Genomic DNA, 21309 nt, shown 5'->3' with positions numbered 1-21309 from the left:
CCATGACTGACAAATCGTATCTTTTACAAATTCATTTGTATGAATATTTTAAGCACGGCAGCAGATGATGATTGGTACAGCTTTAATGTAGTGCAATTGCATTTGGTTTGAAAGCAGCTGCTCTTTGAAAATGTGGGGGTAGCATGAGAGGAGTTCCTGACCTTGGTGGATGTGCTTTGTGTCCATCAGTATTCCATTATGTTTGCGCTCCTATTTTTATGGTGATTGGACCACATCAATCACATTTAAAATTCTAACAGTTTTTCCCACCAATGTGAGAACGAATTAAATGTCAGAGGAATCTAGCGATCTTTTGCGGAACATTGAGGCCAATGCATTGGAGGTAATGTGATATATATGTTTTTTATCTTTTTGGTGTGATGCTGTAATGGTTCGACAGCCTTTATGTGCTCTTACTGCCTTTGTATGTTGAATGTGATTACTTCATTCTGTGTATGCCTTCCAGGTATCTTATTTAAAATAGTCGTTATAGTAGGATTTTTGCATAATGAAATTCATTCATTAAATTGCGTGAGAAAGAATAAAATTCTTGTAAAGTCAAGATAGTCAATGGATATAGTTTATGGAAAATATTTGTGTTTGTTTATCAATAAATGTTGACAGATCCTTAATTAAGTAAACTTTACTTGTAAAGTTTCCAAATCTTTTCGCAGGAGAAATATTTGAAATGCAAGAGTTTCCATTTACTCTCCTTTTAATTTCATTGCTGTCTAGAAGAAAAAAGACATTATCAGAATATTAAAAATACATAATCTTTGATATTATTTCTGGGGGGTAGGGGTTGGGTTATTATAATGATAAAGCAAATGCTATCATTTTTTTAATCATCTGTGTACTGTAGTGCACAAATGCAATACCCATCATACGTTTTATGAAATGAATGTATATGCAAATGTGACCAAGAGATGTTGATGGATGAGATGAACCAATACAATGACATTTCACAATTTACATGCAATAAGGGCTTCAAAATAGGCTTTTTCCGATGTGGATACAATATCAAAGGGGGTTTAACTGTAATAAGGTCACCGTGTGATTTGTGCATTGATCAGTGCCAGTTTGAGTCTCTTATGCCGGTTGAGATGTTGCTCCAAAGGGCAGTTATCATTCCTGCAGTGAAGGCTTGAACTCAGCTTTGTGTTCCTGCTCGTCCTGTTTTCAGCTTCTTTGTTTAGCGTAGGAGGAAACATCTGCAGTGCTCCAATGACAGTCTGTTATGTGTGTTTCTGTCATATACACATTCATTTTTAGCGTCTAGAGTTTAGCTCCAATTTTGCTTCAACCACCTGACTGAAATTTTCAAGTAATCCTGAAGTAATGAACTTTTATCTGTTCTAGCTTATTCAGGTGTATTTCATTAGGGTTGGAGCCATATTCTGCAGGAAGGTGGCCCTCCAGGACTTCAAATTGATACTTTTGACCTATATCCTGGCAACGGGGTAGAGACAGTAAGAAGGTGGGCTACGACTCATACATGACATGTGAGCTCATGCTTAGCAGCAGGCATTTCCCATCACTGAATGGCTCACATCTGCCCAAGACTGCTTGAATACAAATGGCTTTTGCATCCTCTTGTGTCACAGTAACCACTTTCTCAATGCACAATGTCATGTTTCCATTACCAGTTATCATTAGACGTATGTCTAATATACTGTCAATTATGGTTTCATCTGAACTGTTTTAGGAAGCCCGCTTGACCTTCTTAGGGAAAATCTGACTTCTTTTTTTATCAGGGAGCAGCTGTAGTAACTACAAGTAGTAACGCTACTAATTTAACTATTTTTCAGGAGCTTGACAGTAGCTCAGTTACTTTTAAAACAGTGTCACGTTTCAAGTTAAATACCTTTTACAGCAAGTAGCAGTGTAACGTGAGCAAAAATACATTTTTGTTTTTTCTTAAACCTGCAATGCACTGAAGCATCATTGTTGTCTTACTAATCACAAACTAAAATCGTTTATTACTGCCATCTGTTGTTGTATGTACTGTATTGCGTGCGGCTTTACGGTTCACTAAAAGATCTGATATCCCATTTGACAAAAACAGTTTAGTTGTAGTTTATTGTAGTATTTACTATAGTAAACAAGTAAATTGCTTACTTTAGTACGTTATAGTAAATACCACACTTTGTTAATGTACTGTATACTAGTATTGTGTAGCATTAAAGGTCCAGTGTGTAATTTTTTGGATGATGTATTGACAGAAATACAATATACACCTCTGAAGACATAGTTAAGTATATTATAAAGACCTTACATAATGAAGCCTTATGTTTTTAATTACCTTAGAATGAGCTATTTCTATCTACATACACCATGGGTCCACTTACATGGAATTCACCATGTTGTTTCTACAGTAGCCCTAAACGGACAAACTGCTTTACAGAGCATTTCGTAAATTCGTTATCTCCTTCGGAAAATAAGCGAAAACATGAAAACATCTTAGCTCTGTGTCAGCCACCGTAGTGCTTCGAAAGGGAAGATCAAGCTGTGGAGTGAGCCGTTGGTTGCAGTTTCACAAATTTCACATACTGGACCTTTAACTATAGTGAATTGATAGTGTAATAAATCCATTAGTATACTTTAACATCTACTGTGGTAAGTTTCAAAGACACTATACAGAAGAACACTCTAAAAAATGGTGTGTTGTTTTCAACCCAGGGTCGGGTCAAAAAGGGACGAAACCAACTGTTAACCTGCTGGGTTGTGTCTTCTCAAAATACTGGGCTTTTAACCTATTGTTGGGTAATATAAACCATTTTCTTGGTTATTTTAACCCAACCGTTGGGTTCATGCTTTTTCAACCTGCTGGGTTTGTTTACCCTTTCGAAAATAACCCAGCATTTTTAGAGTGTATCTACGAATTTGATACAGTTTACTGTATCACTGTTTAGTATACTATTTTTACTATTTACTATACTATTTAGTACACTGTTTAGTATACTATTTTAGTATACCACAATGTTTTTATGTGGGATACAGTGTTATTGTAAATAAATAAATAAATGTTTCAATGTAGCCATTTACTTTTTCAGAGTAGCTTAATTGTATAATTGTAGGGCTGCAACGACGCATCGACGTCGTCGATTACGTCAACTACTAAAATACGTCGACGTGCGTGAAATGCTTCGTATTATTTACGTTTATCTGCTGTAATAGCGGTTTCTGTTCCCGGGCGTGTGTAAATTAATCAGCAGAAAACAAGAGAAAGTATAATACACCTGACAAACAGCGATCGAGAGCCTCGGACGCAGCAAGTTAGTGAATGGACAGAGGAATTCCCCCTAACGTTACCCCCGGAATGCGATCATCACAGCATGGACACGCAATCACAAACGGGTGGAGATGGGCACGTAGATGTAGACTTTCATAATAAATGACTTTATTTTTACACTAGGCTTTACATTAATGATTTACATTAAAGCTATTGTACTAGTGTAAGTTAGTGTGTGTTAGCCTTTGCAGGTCGTGACCCTGCTTAAATTACTCTTAAGCTTCAAAAATGACTAACTATCATGAAACCACCGTAAAAGTTTTCATGCACTTTTTATGTCATTCGATAGCTTTATGCGAGGAATAAACCAATAGCATAACTAAGAAACTCTGACCTCCGCTGGTGCTGTCTGTCAATCTCCAGTCAGCATGCGTGTATACGGTGACGGTCAAGACGCTTACTCGTTCCAATGTTTTCATTATTCTTCATAATGACAAGATGATAGTCTATGGTTTTGTTTAAAATGTATTTTCCTGGAGACTGTAAGTTAACGTTACTCGCTGAGTGTAGCTTAGCTTATTAGAAGCACTGGAAGCGGTCTGAATATGTTGCGTCTTCATACGAAATAACTCTTTTTAAACCTCAGATTTAACTGTAAACTGTTGGATTGATGCAACACACTATGTGTTAAACATGTAACATATCATCTCTTCTAATTTGTTCTAACTATTATTTACTTTGGGGAGCAAAATGATCCCCGGGACTTCAGAAGGAGTAGGTGCTTTAAGAGCATCATTGTGCGTCCGGGATGCGCATAACTGTAAATAACGAAGCGAATGCATTAAGCGCATCATTCTGAGTTCAGGGTGCGCGGGCTCGCTTTAACGCCACTCTGCATTAGAGTCTTTTATACGGTGATAGTTTTGTACAATAAACAGAGACAGATAGTAATATTTTTACTTTTACTCAATTACATTATGAGACTGAAAATAGAGTCGGATATTACTTGGAGGAAAAAAATACAGAGCATATATCATGCTCTAGTATATACATTTACATTTAGTCATTTAGCAGACGCTTTTATCCAAAGCGACATACAGATGAGGAAAACAATGGAAGCAACTGGAACAACATAAGGACAACAAAAAGCATAAGTGCAATAAAAAAAACTGGTCTCATATAGCCTACCACAGTATACAGAGCTAAGTTTATTAAACATTTTTTTACCTTTAATACAGTACTTAAGTACATAAAAAACAGTCTTTTATACTTTTAAAATGAAAACTACTTAATTAAAAGAAGATAGTGATTTCAATGTAAACACGGATTAAAATGTTACAACAACAATATTTATTTATAAGATGTAGTGGAGTAAAAAGTATGATTTGCTTTATAATGTAAGAAAATACTAGAACTTATTGTTTATTTGCAAAGTTTGCCAAAGGATTAATAAAGTAATCCAAAAAAATCTTTATTAGATTAATAAAAAACAATAATCGTTAGATTAGTCGACTAATCGAAAAAATTATCGTTAGATTAGTCGACAATTAAAATAATCGTTAGTTGCAGCCCTATATAATTGTATGTTAAAGCTACTCATAAGTAGTTAAAGTGATAGTTCACCGAAAAATAAAAATTCTTTCATCATTTACAGTCATTTCAAACCTTTATGACTTTCTTCTGCAGAACACAAAAGAATATATTTTGAAGAAAGTCCGTAACCGAACAGCACTGGACTATTGCATGGACACCAAACCAATGCAAGCGAATGGGGTCATTTTTTCTAAATATTATTTTTTGTGTTCTGCGGAAGAAAGAATGTCATACAGGTTTGAAATGACAAGAGGGTGTGTCAATGATGACAGAATTTACATTTTTGGCTGAACTATCACTTTAACTACTTATGAGTAGCTTGTCAAACCACAGTTTTAGATTAGCTTCAACAACATGCTATTTTTATCCTAATCCTGTGATAAGGCCTTAATACTTAACTCTTCTTTTTATTAGCACCCCCTACAAAAATTGAAGGTCAACATAACCTCTGGTATGACCTGAAGAAAGGTTTCCCTATCAGACTCAGTTTCTTCCAATGTTTTTTCCCTCCTATTAAATTAGGATAGGAAAAAAGGAATTTTAATTTTCCTCACTCTAATCTCTTCATCTGACACTCCAGGGTGGCCTGGATCATTACCTACAGTATAGCAGGGAATCAGGTCATTCCATCTACAGCTTATAATTGGGCCTCCGCGCAACCATCCAGCTGCAATATTTACCCAACTGAATGAGCTGACATCCACTTTGATAACACTATCAGACCAACCATAGTGTAACGATGTCAGCAGCAACCGTAACAGTAGTTTTCCACAGCAGTAAGGTCAATTTGGCTATTGAATCACAGCATTGAACGAAAGCAGCTCCCAGACCCTTATTCGTTCTTCTGCTGACCATTTATAGTCAGTAGCCGAGATGCCGCAAAAAAACGCACAATAAACCCCTTTTCAGACCACATGTTGCACAACGTAAGGTCAGTTCAAAATGTAAGATCATCCGATGTGTTAAGCACAGGAAAAAAAGGGCCGATTTTAATTGCATAGTCGCCGCAACGTCCCCCACGGTATCCCATGTGTTCTTATTTTGTGGCCAGCCAGAGGCAATTATCTATGCTTAGCCGCATGCTTACAATTTACCTTCTCGGTGTGTGCAGTTCCCCTGTTTGCTTTGAACGTTCTTTGACCGATTCACAACACGTCACGTAAATACATTGGCAAAAGATGAGTTCAACATGCCGACGATGTGCAGTAAGTTGTGCGCTGTTTCAATTCTTGCATGGCTCGTTGGGATGCATGATGCATCAGCTAAATGCATCGGCTGAAAGAGACTGTTTGTCTTCACTGTTTGTCACTCTGGTCAGCCCGACGTGCTGTGTGTGTTAGAATCATTGTACCATCATCAACCTGACACCTCAGTGCCGCAGGGTACGCCACCTGAATTTAACAATCGCCCACTGCGACTGAATTCTAATAAACCTGTTTTAGGTTTGTTTTTTGCTGCTGCCTCATAATTATGTTTAGTGTGTGTATAGCTTTGTTTCACTTCTTTAGTATTCAGTGTTTTTGTAGCTCAACCGATAGATCACTGCGCTAACAATCATTAAGTTGTGCATTTGATTTGATTAAATGCATGTATACTGCCAAAGTGTAGATGTATCATTGAATGTGAGTTTAAAATGTATTCTTTATGAAGTTAGGAGAGAAAGAAGGAAGGAATGAATGAAGAAAGAAAAACAGGCCATGCTTGGTTACTCAACATTTTACCCCTTTTCCTAGAGGCATCATGTTGGGAGAAGGAAAGCATTCACTCAACTGCATCCACCTGAGTATCTGTCACAAGACTGAGCTGCAAGTAAAGAATAAAAACCTGTGGGGCATTTCGGTCTCGCCATATCGTTTCTGAAACAATGAATGGATTTTAAATCCAGTGCATTTTTTATTATTTTCGAGCACCCCATTTTTAAGAATGACATCTTTTCAGGCCTCTATTTAGTTTTGTGTCACAAATAGCCAGGCTTCACTGTCCTGCGCCATAAACTGTGTTAAGTCTCCGTAATACTCTACTTTATTGTTTTGCTTGACTGCTGCAGGGTTTCATATTTCGATGAAAGATTATGTCATGAAGCTTTGCCTCAAAGTGGTCAACTTTCTATTCTTAGTATAAATCAAGTCACATCCCAGCAGCCTGACTCACCGGGTCTCCAGTCTACATCTATACATCTACAACCTCTATAGCTTACGTACAACGTCTAGCAATCCATTAGGGAACCTTTTGAAAGCTGAGCTCTTGCTGTGTGGTTCCATTTCACATCTTTATAATGTATTATATTGGTTTCACCTCAAAGAGGAAAGAGAAGCACGTTCACCCATTTCCAAGCACCTCGTCACAGTGAATGTCAGACGTCAACACATTCATATTTCTGTGCGCTGACTGAACTATTAAAATAGCTTGTTCTGACAAGTGATGCCCGTGACACACAATTATATGCTCTGACATATCCTCCGCCTCATAAACACATTTAAGAAATGTTCTTACAAAAATTACAGTTTCCTCTCAGGTGCGTGTCATGTAAAATAATACCGAATGGAGCTGAAGGGATTTCGGCCTGCCATCTAATCCCATAAACCAAGTGTATGGGCAGAAATGAGGTCAGGTGAAATCTCTTCCTCTACAAAGACTACTTTACCTTGTATGAGTGGGGAGAACATGCCGGATTCTAGCGAATCAGGTTGTGAGACTTAGGAGGTCCCTTACCTCACAAAAGACAGTCAAGCGGCCACGGTCAAGTGATGTAGTTGTGTGTCTAATGAGACTGAATTGATGCGGACTGTGTGTGAAGCGACAAGGCCTGAAACAAATTAAAGAGCTCTTGATATAAAGAGAAGCAAGGGAGACTGGCAGAGATGCATGCATTTCAATGATGGTTCCTCAGTGGTCAAATGATCACATTGGTTGCAGACTTTACCAGTCTGCATGCACAGCTGGGTTGATGGGGTCTGAAGGTGGTCTCCTCCCCTCTTCCTGTGACTCTCTGATAGCATGCTTGGACTCTTAGCCCGTTCCTCTCTCAAAGGATCTGAATAACAGCGCGCTCCATATCTCCGCTCACCGGAGAAATGAACCAACGTTGTCAGCTACCATCTGATGCATTGAGCACAGGGGAAATATTGAAATGACTGTGTTTTTCCCTCTGCCGTTTGATAAATTACTTGTGGTTTTTCATCACCAATGCAATGGATTGTCTTTCAAATGCCCTCATACAGATGATATCCCAACCCATCTGTCATAACTTCATGCTGAAACCCCCAATGCGAGTGCAGCAAAGCAATTCTGACATTGAAGCCTTTGCTTTACAATAAAGTGTTTAATAATGTGCATTAATAAGTAAATGCATGAAGATGGCAGCCAGAGACGTGTTATTGTGGCTGTAGAGCTCAGGGCCCCGCTCTACTCCCTTAGCAAAACTCATACACACACCCCCAAACTGTGCTAATCTTCATCACTCACAATTACGTGCACATTCAGTGCAAATTGTTTTCTTCATCTGTGTTTCTGTCTTGTTTTCCAGTAAAAAACTAAACAAATGAAATGTTCAAATTCATGTACTTGTTTTACAGAGAATTTATCTTGAATGGAGCGTATACAGCCGCGGAAAGATATGTATATACTGTATACATATTCATATATGCGCGTGCATGTGTGTATTTGTACTGTCATGAACAAGGTATTTCACATAATACCTTTATGTAGTTTACATGAAGTCGATGGCACAGATTGATAACTACGTATAACTATGTATAAAAATAACCCATCTCAAAAGTTCACATCCATTTGAGTCGTAATACTGTATACCTGAACAATCAATGAATGCTACATAAACAATCAATGACAGTTTTTATGTTTCAAGAAGCGACTTTCAAGAGTTGCTTCTTGTTTGCCATGTTGAGATGTTGAGACAAGACGCATGAAAACGTAGAAAATTGAGGTTATCACATAAAAACATCACACAAAAAAACTATTACTAAATACATGTACAAATTGAACTTGTTTTCTTTGCAGTCTTGGATGTCTGAAAAAATACAGAGCATTTATTCTGTTATTTTGGCCTGTTTCTCCAGTTTTCATTTTCTGAAAAACGAGCGAGCGAGCGAGAGAGAGCGCGATTTTTTTTATTTCTAATATTTTCCTGATTCTGCAAGGTGTATGTAAACTTTAGACCACACCTGTAAATGACTCTTAATGATGTTTCAGCTTCCAGATCGCAAAAAGCATTGCACGCTGTTTAAACTTTGTTTTTATATTTAGCACTTAATATTTGAGATCAAATGACCAAAAAAGGTTTGGGGATTACAGGCAGTGTCCAGTAAACTTGACTCTCACCTGGACGGCTTTATGAACTCACATTGACGTATTGACCTCTAGCTTTCAGGACCTTTAAACGTTCCACCTCCTCACTTGCACTCCCCCACCTCCAAAAATGAATATTTCCGTTATAGCCCACCATGTGCTCTGCCGATTATCTCCTAGTCTAACTCCGAATGGAAGTTTGCCAAGCCATCTGCTCTGAGGATGATCAGACTCTGGGATTGATGCTAATGTCTGACCATCAGTAAATTAAGGTAAAGCATTTGCAATGAGAAACCCCTGAATCACAAATAACCCACTCCGTATCACCCTTGTGCCTTAACTTGTTTCAGCTACGCCATTAGTGGCTTTGCATATGGTTGTAAGTAAATGTCAGGCATGACCAGGATCAGAGACTCGGTTAATGGTCCAATTAGAAGATAATAGTACCTTATTTTAGTGCTTACTGTGTTGTGGGGAGATGTATTTAGGGCCTGTGCATGTATGCATGTCGTTTGATTGTGCTGGACCTCAGCCTAAAACTGCCCAGAGTCAGCACACTTTTACTCCATTAGGCATAGATGGCTTTAAAACTCAGCGGTTTAAATACTGAAGACTAATCAGTCTACCTCAAGCACTTCTTATTAAGCCTGTCTGCTCAGGCTGAATGCTTCTTTGGTTTATTGAAATTGTCTTGAAGCATTAGTGGTTGTTTCTAAAAACTGAAGTGATGAGTTGCTTCAGATGGACCAGTGGTTTCAGTACCGCTGCAGGGGTTCTCACCGTTGAATGTACAATACAAAGTGACATGTTGAAAAGACATGCATATTCGTACTGAAATTTGTAATCCATGCCTGTACCGTACTGTTAACTCTTTGTGAATGTGCTTGTATGTGGGTAAAAACAAATATGAGAGAGTTTGTTGTAGTTTTTATGGAAATGTAAAGTAACCCTTTTATGCTGTTTTTGTTACTGTTTTGTTTTTGTTGTGGACCTAGAGCATTATAACTACAGCCATAAAAATATACATAAAAATACAGATGTTTACTTCCCAGTTGTAAACAAAGGATAGACAGCATACAGTCAAACCAATATTATTCAGACACCAGATATAATTTTTGATATATTGGTGTTATCTAACTTAACAGCTGACAGCTATTCAACCTAATCCGTTACCTTTCTATAAAGTTATCTGACATTATCAAGATGAATTTGTTCTGACACAGTTTAACGTTGTTGTCATATTTTATACCATTTTCTAAACTATATCGGATAAACTGGTCATGTGAGATATTTTGAAGGTGTCTGAATAAATGTTGGATTGACTGTATATGGGAATGTACTAAAAAGAAATAATCACATTTATTTAGGTTTAAAAAAATGAATCATGTTATTTTTTTATTTTGAAAACGTGTTCCACCCGAACACCACACAAGGGTTAAATTCATAAGAATGCTATTTATCATGCCAAAAATGCATCAACTGTACCTCTATATTTACCATACTGCCAAAATACACAATTTAAAGTAAATAAGTAAAAAAGTTGCTTATGTATTATATTATGTTGGAATGTATTATATTCTCTATTTTGAAAGGATATATCATGTTTTAATGAATACATTAAGGGTTAATGATAGCTGAATACTGTTACAACATTTTTATTGGTTATCTAGCCAAGTAACAACAAAATGTGCCACAAAACCACTTTCCCCCTCTAAGACTTGCACAAATACATCAAATGTCTCTTTTAGGTCAATCCACAACCAGGGGATTCATACATCAAAAGTTATTCATTGTTCAACAGATGGTGTTTCTATAAAAATAATGCTTACAGGGTAGGAAAGGTGAATTAACGACATCATCTTATTACTAAGATTTCCCCCCCAAAAAATTTAAGATTTAGAGAAGCCAGTAATCTCAGTCAACATTTGCATGTGAGGTGAAAATATCTGCATGTGCATGAATCTCTCGACTCCTCATTGAAAAGCTCGGCATCCCTTGAGGGTAACGAAGCAAAACTGGCTACGTGGACTATGGTTAGCACTGATGGGACCCGCATTAATCCCGCAATTTAAGAGGGGAGGAGATCCAATCTCTGGAAGGGATGTAAGGACAGTTCTGAGGGAGCGCGTATACATTACAGCGCCCAACATCATAGAGCCTGATTGAAGCCCCTCTCTCTCTATCTCTCTGCTCTGTCCCCTTGACACTGCAGGGGTGAATACTGAATTCAGCTGAGCGCTTTGCTCTCCCCCTCATTCTGTTTTCACAGAGCTCTGCACAATGCTCAGACGAGAGAGGGAGAGATAGCGATAGGGCAAGTTAAAGAGGGAGTGAGAGGGCGAGCGCATTACACAGAGTGATTGAAGAGAAGAGAGTGTATGCTGAAGAGTTTATTGCGATAGCGGCTGGAGGTCTGGATTACAACGCTTTAATTCTCCGGAGACTGTGGGACATTTGGGAGGTACGTGGCAATTTTTACTTATTAGTAGCAGCGTGTTAGAAAACGAACGCAGAACTGCATTTTGAAGAACCGCAACCCATTAAGTGAAATCGATCGGCGAACTATAGTGAATAGGTGAGAAAAGTGAAAACGCGCAGATGTTACCTTAACGGAGCTTAAGAAAATTAACCATGGTTTTACTATTGTAAAAGTGAAGTAGGCTAACGTGTCTTTTTGACAGATTGTTTAGTCAAACATGGTTATGGTTCATGCAGTGACACCTTTTTTTACTACAAAAACTATCTGCCTGGTAAAACTGTACGTTTAATTATTATTTTTAATTGATCGGACCTTCTCAATTACTTTCGTTTTGGATGACACAATATTGATATAGGCTATTAATACATAAGCCATATCACTTACTTATTATAAACAGAAATGGAAAAACAGCTTCTTATAGTGTGTTCAAATATAAAATACATATAGGTTACGGTGTAGTAAAAAAATGCATTATTATCTTCTGCAGTTGGTGGATCATCATTATTGTTTCTTTAACCCAAATGTCAGTCAAAACACACTTTTCCTATTAGTACTTTGAAATGCATGAGGATCGTAGTCAAACAAATGCTGTAGGCACTGTTGGAGACATGCATAATGTGTGAGAGTGTTATTGACTGTAACTCTGAAGTATGTGACGGGATGCGTGCGGTCAGTAAGCACCACTGGGGGTCACTCCTTAATGCACCGGTGATAGGTAAAATATTTATCCCACGTGAGTACAGTAATGAATAAGAAATGCACTGTAAAAGGGTCAGAAGGAATGTCTTCAAGTGTTTAAATGAATATGACTACATACTGTATTTTAAAAAGTCTCATCTTAACAAATATGCCAAAAGATGGATGAAGTTCAAATGTTGTTTTTGGTTTAAAATAACACCAGACTTCAAATATATTGGCAGTGAAACTTGAATTCCCTGTGATGCACAGACTAACAAAGCAGGCTGTCACCACATAACCTTGTTGTCAGGTACCAAACAGAGAAGTTCACCAAACAAATAATGACACTGCAAATAGCAAGGAGGAGAAAGCTATGCAGACAAATCCTCTGAATAACTAAGCCAGAGTGAAAGCTTCAGTCATTCTCAATTAAAATGTTCTGTCTGGGCATAAGTATTTCTCTTTTTTTTAAATCAGAATGATGGGTGATTCTGTATGTAAAATAATTTATAAAATGTATAAGGTTTTTGAATTGTGTTTGAAAAATGTGTGTACAGGTGTAGCCTCCATAGTAAAACCCCAAATCTGCTCCCCACAAGGGAAATTAATTTAAAAAACATATTAAATTATGCTTATTTGACAAAGTAAAACTGAAGAAAGGTTTCTTTGAATCTTAGGTTTAGGGGCGTGGTTAGTGATCGGGGTAGAAAACACAATTCAGTATAAGAGAAATAGCAGTCTATGACAAGTCCCCACAAAGATACCAAAACAAACATGTTGTTGTGTGTATTAAACACTGCCCATTTGTAATGGACACATTCGTAATTTGCAAAGGAATTGATTCCTTATTCATTCCCGGCCAAATTAACACACAATAACATTTGTCTTCCATTTCCCAATGGCTAAGCTTTCAACATCTCAGCTCAGCTGATAATAGCCCGCATAGAAAGCCATTATTCATGGTCTCAACTCTCAGCATTGGTTGTGTGCGTTCAGACCTTCAAACACTGGAACATCAGCATCCAGGCTGTTCTCTTGGGCTTCTTCTGGATGGGCCAATAGCTCTGTGAATATGAGATTAGTCTCTGCGTTCCATTGCATGTCAGACTCAGGAGGGACAGAGCTACACAATTAAACGCATCTCTTTATTTTCCACACAGCCTTCATTATTGTGGTGCCTAAATATAGAATAACAAAGACAGACCGATGGAGAAAATAGGGATTCAATATTTACAAAAAAATTTTTTAACCACAAGCACTTCCTGTTTCAGTTTTAAACACTATACAAATGTTAGAACAATAATACATCCAACAAAACATTTAGAAGTGAATCAAAATCTTAAATGAACATATTTAAAATATTTTAATTTAATGTGATTTAAAGAAATAAATAAACTGAAACAGGAAGTTAGGATGTGTAACATTTCCATCTGAACCACTATACTAGTCTGGATTCAAAATTCAATATTGGCCATTAAACTCAAGAAATGATAAATCGCTCTACTGTCCTAAACACAATAGAAAAAGAAATCATCATGACACCCTGCAGGGTATATATGGAGCAAATGTGAAAAGCCATGGATGTCCATTCTATCGAAGCCTGTTTCTGCATAATAGAAAAATCCAGCACACAAGCCATTATTTTGAGATTTTGTAGGTATGTTCTTATTGTTTTTTGGAACATATCTCATTATTTTAATATAAGTAATGTATTTTTTTTTTCATTTTGGAGTAGTATGTTAAAATAATGATGTATATAAGATCTTGAATTAGTGATTTTTTTGTTCAGGTCAAATATTCACACTTTCATACTGGAGGGCAGTCTAGTACAAAACACAGAGAATAGTACAATCCCTAAAAAAAGGGAGCTAAAACTCCATATTTTAAAATAATGAGATACTTGCTCTAAATAATGAGAAAAAAATCCTAATAATCTGTGGTCCAAAATCTAGTCTTCAGAACATGTATATATACTGTAAATGTAGAAAATGTAGATTATATCTATACCTGACATGTCTTGTAAATGTGTAGCTGCTTAAAACCTACAGTATGTGCCCATTAAAAAAAAAAATGTACATCACATTGTAATGTGAATTCCTTCTTGAGAATTATATATAGGCCTTCATATTTTTGGTTATTGTAAGACATAAAAAATATGCTTTCATCTACCACACAGAAGCAAAGCTAGGTAATCAAAGAAATAGGATGATCCAAATATTGCAGCTCCTAGAAAATATTTCCGTGTGTGGGTGCTGAAAACAATTCCGCCTTGGGGAGAAAAACATATGCTTTTTTGGAGTAGGATATAATTTTAGAAAGAAACATGAGCAGCAGTAAAAAGCATTTTAACTAGTAAGATTCATTAGGTCATCTTCACAATTTTATGTATTCTCTGGAATACTCAATTCTGATTGGTCAATCCTGTCATCCAGTGGTTTGCCTTTCATCATTAGTTACGAATAGTTACAATCCTTGATGGTGATTGGTTGATCGCCATGAGTTCCGAATCTGTATAAATGTCTTTGTTCCTAAAAACACATACAATAGTAATCAGAAGTGCCCCAAAATATCTTTTGTGTTTAACAGAACAAAGAAATTTATAAAGACATTTTCCCTACTATGGTTCTCAGTAGTGGCCTGGAAGTGTTTGGTTACAAGTATTCTTCCAAATATATTTCTCTGTGTTCATCAGAACAAAGACATTTATACAGATTAGGAACAACTTGATGGTCAGTAAATGATGACAGATGATGATGGATTTAGATATTAAAGAAATAGTACATCCCCAAAATGGTCCCCATTGACTTTCCATAGTAGAAATAAAAAATACTATGGTTAAGTCAATAGGGACCATTTGTGGGTGAACTCATTTTCACTTTGCAAGCACATGATGCATTTAAAATGAGAATGAATAATTAAGGAATGATAATATACAAAATGTTTAAAAAGGAATGTTTAAATTAACCCATATGGAGCTTAGTCACACTGCATCATTTTATGATCTTTTCTGGAATGGTGCTACATTTTGAGGTTGAACTTTTTTGCTTTGGAGAACCATAATTTTTCACCTATCAAAAAATGTATTCATATTATTCACATACAGTATAAGAGATGCAATGGATGCAGCCAAAATGTTCACGGTTAAGTTTCATAGCAATAGTGTGGAGTCCAATGTTTGCTGTAATGTTAGTAAAGGAGCATTCTTTTGCTGTTTTTGAAGCTTTGAATATGTTTTTTGGGTGTTTAACAGTGGATGTTCATGTTTCTAGTTTCAAAAAATGCTTTATATTTCACATATTTCAAGTCTATTGTTCACCGCTGTCCCTCTTCTCACAAAACGACTGGATTTTTTTCGGTTTATATGAAGTCCCTTCTTCCGAAACGCTCCGATTGGTAAAGCTGACCAGGTCTGTCATGATTGGTTCCCCGCTTAGAGCGTGTGTCTGAAGATGTCCCACCCACACCATATCAGTTAGCTGAGGCTTCTCAGGCTGTTGTGATTGGTCGGTCCCCCTCTCAGTGCACGTGTATTCATAAGCTTTGGCTTTTAGCAATAAACAGTAACAATGGCGTCAACTTCACTTCATCAGTTAAAAACATGCGGATCGATCGAAGTGTAACGGAGGTCTGCTAGTGCATGTGTAAACGTCAATCTTTGTTAGAGATCGCCTTTTTTTCCTACTATGGCGAAGGAAATTAATTTAGGTCAGACCGGTTATATTAATTAACACTAATAACAGAAGCGTTAGTTTTGCCTTTTTATATTGGACCTAAGTTGGATAATAAAACAAGCAGATTGACCAGGAGACATTTGCAAGCAGGACTTCAAAGGACGTTTCATAGAAGTGTTTTAGAGGTATGCGCACACACACACACACAATATCAGTGTATTACACAGAACAGCTTTCACAGCCAATGTTAAAGTCATGGATCTGTTATTTGACCGTTGGTTATCTTAGAATGTGTGTAGCGGAATTCTTATTACCTGTTTAGTGTGTCTTTGTTTCCTCTCTTGTGTTGATGTTTTCGTTTCTTGTGGCTTTGTTTCTTCTCTTGTGTTGTTTAGTATCTTTGAGCATATGGTGTGGTTACAGCCTGCCATGCGTTTTCTTGTTAATGTGGTGTGACCCCGCCCCCTCGTTACCCTGTTATCTCCTCGTTATTTTTTCAGTCTTCTCACCTGTTCTAATCAGTGTCTCTTCTCTTCTCTCACCACTCCTGTCTCTCGTTTACTTTATGACTTGCACCTGCTGTACTCATTGTCTTCTCTCTCTCCCCTCCTGTTTCTAGTTTGGATTTTGATTTCCTTCCCTTTATATTCCCTTCTGTTCTACTGTCTTGTGTCGGATCATTGTGTTTGTTTGTTGCAGTCGGCCCTGACATTAGCCTTATAGTCTTTGTCACAGTCTAGCTTTATAGCTTTTTTGTTTTGCCCATTAGTTCTTATTTAGTCCCCCTTAGCAGCTCTTTAACTTTCCCCCCTCGTTCTCAGCTCCAGTGCCTAGTCCCTTTACTTTCTAGTTCTGTTTTTTTTCCCCTCAGTTCTCATTGGCATCACGGACCTCCCTGCTCACGTCACCCTGGCATCTCTCCACCTGCGGTCTCCTCTCTCGGTGGTTTTGCTCTCCCGTAAGTGCTGTCGGGTCGAGTGGACTTCCGTGGTTCCTGTGGACTGTGTTGGTGGTGCCTAGTGGACTGTTAGCTTGTTATATTGTGGACTTTCAATAAATATAACCCCTTTACCCCGCAATTGAGTCTGCCTGCCATGCTGTCCATGACAGTAGGACTGTGATGAAAGTGAAAGTAATTAAGCGCGCAGCTCAGTCAAATGTTTACAATCTCTTATAACCAAACACTGTTCCAGCGGCTCTTCCTCTTCTCTAAGTAAGGCCTCGCCCCATTTTTGGCTTTTCAAAAACTCGGAATAGTGACATCATTTACCCGCCAAGTATAGGGCTGTAGTCCGATTCCAGCCGTTCTCTGTAGTCCTTGAAAAGCGAATTCTGTTAAAGACAATATCTTGCTTGGCATTGAACTTTGAGCTTTATCATTTTGCAGATAGTGTTTATGCTCTAACAGCAACATTAAACACCAACTAAAGTTTGAAAATTGGCATCACGGGGAATGGCTGCTTTAACGCTGTTTTTGTTTATTTTTTATCTGTTTTAGTTATTGCAACATCAATAGGAAACTAGAAAGTGAAGTTCGAGTACAAACTTTATGTTGGCTTGACAAAGCCTGTCCTGAAGAGTTTGAAAGGTTTTATCGATTAAACTTAATGTTAAACTTTTTTCTCATTGTTCTGATGCAGAGATATACTGTAGGTCTGGCTAAACGGTTGCTAAGGTCATGGGTTTGGTTGCTATGGGCGTGGCTTTGCAGCTGGCAACTGATAATACTTTGAGCCACAAGTGAAGCGAGCCAACCCCCGTGTCTCTACAATGTTCTAAAGCAGAGATATTGGTCCTGCTAAACGGTTGCTAAGGTCATGTGTTTGGTTGCTATGGGCGTGGCCTGGTAGCTGGTAATTGATAATACTCCAAGCCATAAGTGAAACGAACCAAACCCCATTTCTCTAAGATGTTCTGATGCAGAGATATAGGTATTGCAAAACGGTTGCTAGGCTAGCCTGTTTGGTTGCTATGGGCGTGGCTTAGCATCTGCCAGTTGATGATACTCTAAGCTATGAGTGAGACGAACCAACCCCTGTGTCTCTACGAAGTTCTGATGCAGGGATATAGGTATTGCAAAACGGTTGCTAGGCTAACCTGTTTGGTTGCTATGGGCGTGGCTTAGCATCTGCCAGTTGATGATAATCTAAGCTATGAGTGAAACGAACCAATCCCCATGTCTCTACGATGTTCTGATGCAGAGATATAGGTATTGCTAAACGGTTGCTAGGCTAACCTATTTGGTTGCTATGGGCGTGGCGTAGCAGAAGCCAATTGATGATGCTTCAAGTCCCAAGTGAAACAAACCAACCCCCATGTCTCTACGATGTTCTGATGTAGAGTTATAGGTCTTTTTAAATGGTTGCTAAGTTAACATGTTTTGTTGCTATGGGCGTGGCTTCGTAGCTTAATGAAGTTTCAAGGATACTGATTGGTTGCCTGAGCCAAATGAGCCCACCCCCTTGTCTCTACAACACTGTGTTGCAAAGATATCCATCTGGACTTTTTATCATGGGAGTCTATGGGAGCGGTTGCTAGGTTGCTGTAAATGGTTGCTATGGGCGTGGCTTCGTAGCTTAAGGAAGTTCCTGGGATACTGATTGGTTGCCTGAGTAAAATGAGCCCACCCCCTTGTCTCCAAGTGGTTGTACTGCGAAGTTATTCAACATGGGACAGTTATGATGCCTTATATGGGCATGTTTCCTGTCCCATTATAAGTCAATGGGAAATTTTGGCGGGCTCTTACGTCCCAGGGGTACAACTTACACCCCATTGTGAGTGATGTTCTTACAGAGCCTGCCAGCTTCTTCAAACGTGGTAACTCGCAAGTTTCTATGACATCCTCACTTTGAGTTATGAGCCTTCAAAGTTTGTCGCAATGTTAAATCTATGGGAAATTAGATTAGATTAGATTAGATTAGACATGTACAAGTACAAGGCAATGAAATGTGACCTCTGCATTTAACCCATCCAGAGAGTAGTGAACACACGCACAGGAAGTGGTGAACACACGCACAGGAAGACGTACACCCAGAAGAGTGGGCAGCTATCACTGCAGCGCCCAGGGAGCAAGTAGGGGTCAGGTGCCTTGCTCAAGGGCACCTCAGTTGTTACCCGCCGGCCCTGGGAATCGAACCGGCAACCTTCTGGCCATGAGTCCGACTCTCTAACCATTAGGTGGTGTTGAGAGTCCGGTTTTCAAAAAACCCAGACTGAAGGTTTGTGGAAAGTTTGGCAGTCAGAAATTTTGGGAAGAAGAAGAAGCTTAGATACAAGATCAGTATGTTGGCTCTGTCAAGCCAACATAATTATAATCATTCAAATGAAGTACAATAATTGAGACAAAAATACTTTGATGAATAGCTTCCCACTGCCATACACTGTTTGCCAACCCTCCCAAGAGTGAAGTCCAGAGTCCCATGTTCTGTCATGAAATACTGTACACAACTTACTGTACATGCTGACACACCTGTATCTGTTTCAAAACAAACAAATGCCCTGAGAATCAGAGTATATGTGAGGTAAACTTCTGTGTTCTGTTGAGCTTTGCTTTGTCTGCCATGTTCTCTTGTTGGCTATACAAAGAGATTTAAGTGTTTTCCCTGAGAATACAGTTGCCTCAAGGCAGGTTATACATGTCCTGTAGAAACCTATCCACTTTAAATGCATAGGTATCAGGCCAGGGAGACTAGATAAAAACACAACATAAACAAGTGGATGGGAACAAAGTCTTGCATGTGGTTGTCAATGTGAATTATAAAAATTGAAATTAAAGGAAACGGCTGAGATCAGCAAAGATACCTTCAGAAGGATAAAGGAATTTCTCAATAAATTGTCCCGCTAATACGACACATATGAAGCACCAGTGGGCTTTAGTCAGGGTAGATTGCATCTTTAATTTGATACCAATGAAAGTGAGGCTGTGAGGGACAATTGTAAGGTTGAAGGGTGCCGTTGAAAGGTGCTAGAATAATGGTCCTGGTTGGAAGCATGGGTTAATTAAATGTTTTACTTTTAATGCTGATCCTTTAATTAAATAATAAAATCTCCCGCTCTTGCACATGCTTACACATCATTGTAATTAATAATGTCATGTAAAAGTGTCTTGAACAGAAGACATTTGACAACTGTTATCGTTGGTCATACTTTAATGTGCTGTGGAGGTCAAGCACCAGCAAGCCCAAACACATGACTGTATTATGGAAATAAGTTCCACAGACCAAAACCTGTGACCTGCCATGTTTATAAACTACAACAAGTCCAATTTGTTTATAATAAGCAGACAGCGACACTGACTCTAGATCATGCCTAAACCTAGAATTTGACATTTTTGTGCTGATTTGGGGACATAATCCATGGATTTAGATATCGTAAATTGTGTATAATGGAATAAAACCGTCTATCCGGGAATAAATCGAACTTTGGGAATTACAGGTGTTTCAGTTCGGCAGAAATTTGCAATGTTTTTGCATGGACAGTTTACTTTTTTCATTCGTGAAGACATGTTTTTAGTGTTTTTCAAGCATAAATGTTGATGCACCAAAATACATGACATTGAGCGGACTGTACTTTTGTCCCTCAAAACATCATTTTCCTTTGTATTAAATTAAATATGCCTTAATCTACGTTGACTATTGTCCACTGCTCTTCAGTTCCAAGGTCAATGTTCCTCCATCAAAGATCCCTCTGCAAGTCATTTTTAGCATGTGAGCAAAGAGGGTGTTCTTCATGTTACAGATGGGCAGCCATTTTCCATCTACAGATAAATGAAATCATTCGAATTACTTTTAAAACTAACATTTTTATATATCTTAAGTGATCATTGCCCGGAAAGACCATCTGCTTCAGTGCTAAAGCCTATATACAGAGTATTGCTCTGTAGTGTAAGCCCTATGTCTAAAATTGACAGGCTTTTAATGGGATCAGCTTTATGGAGTTAACTTGACTGGTAATTGGATTCCTTTTTAAACACATTGGGACCTCACGTTTATATTGTTGAATGAAGTTTCAAGATTTAATTACATGATCTTATGCATTTGCATTTCTTTCGCTGTGTTCAACAGAACCCAAACTCACTGGTATTATAACAGCACATGTATATCACTTTTCACTTACAGGTTTGTTCTTAAAAAGTGTGGATGTGTGTGCAGGTTTTGGCAATACATGTGAGGGCCAAATATTGCAAAATTCCACACAAATATAACAATACCAATCAATTGTTCCTGTATCTTAACTGCAGTGGCGTACAGGACACCCCCGCACCCCCCGCGGTGCGTGGGGAACCCACCCCTTTGATGGGCCCCTTCGCAAATCTACCTATTTATTGGTTTTTTTTTTAAAGTCCGGGTAAA

At 38.1% G+C, this 21309-nt stretch overlaps 1 protein-coding gene across 2 annotated transcripts in view; it reads left to right on the top strand.

Annotated features, from left to right (window-relative positions):
* The window catches only part of cdh12a (cadherin 12, type 2a (N-cadherin 2)), an 81536-nt gene that overhangs the window by 17264 nt on the left and 42963 nt on the right, over nucleotides 1-21309 (top strand). The window contains exon 1 of one of the 2 annotated variants that reach the window (XM_057333378.1): nucleotides 11410-11591. The exons of the other annotated variant lie outside the window; for it this stretch is intronic. The gene's annotated coding sequence lies outside the window, so the exon portion shown is untranslated. Of the gene's footprint in view, nucleotides 1-11409; nucleotides 11592-21309 lie in introns of those variants that run through there. 2 annotated transcript variants of the gene reach the window in all.

This window comes from Triplophysa rosa, linkage group LG5, assembly GCF_024868665.1.
Source record: "Triplophysa rosa linkage group LG5, Trosa_1v2, whole genome shotgun sequence".
In the NCBI taxonomy this organism is placed as follows: Eukaryota; Metazoa; Chordata; class Actinopteri; order Cypriniformes; family Nemacheilidae; genus Triplophysa; species Triplophysa rosa.
Note: the sequence above shows the minus strand (reverse complement) of the source record. Positions and strands in the feature narration are given on the sequence as shown.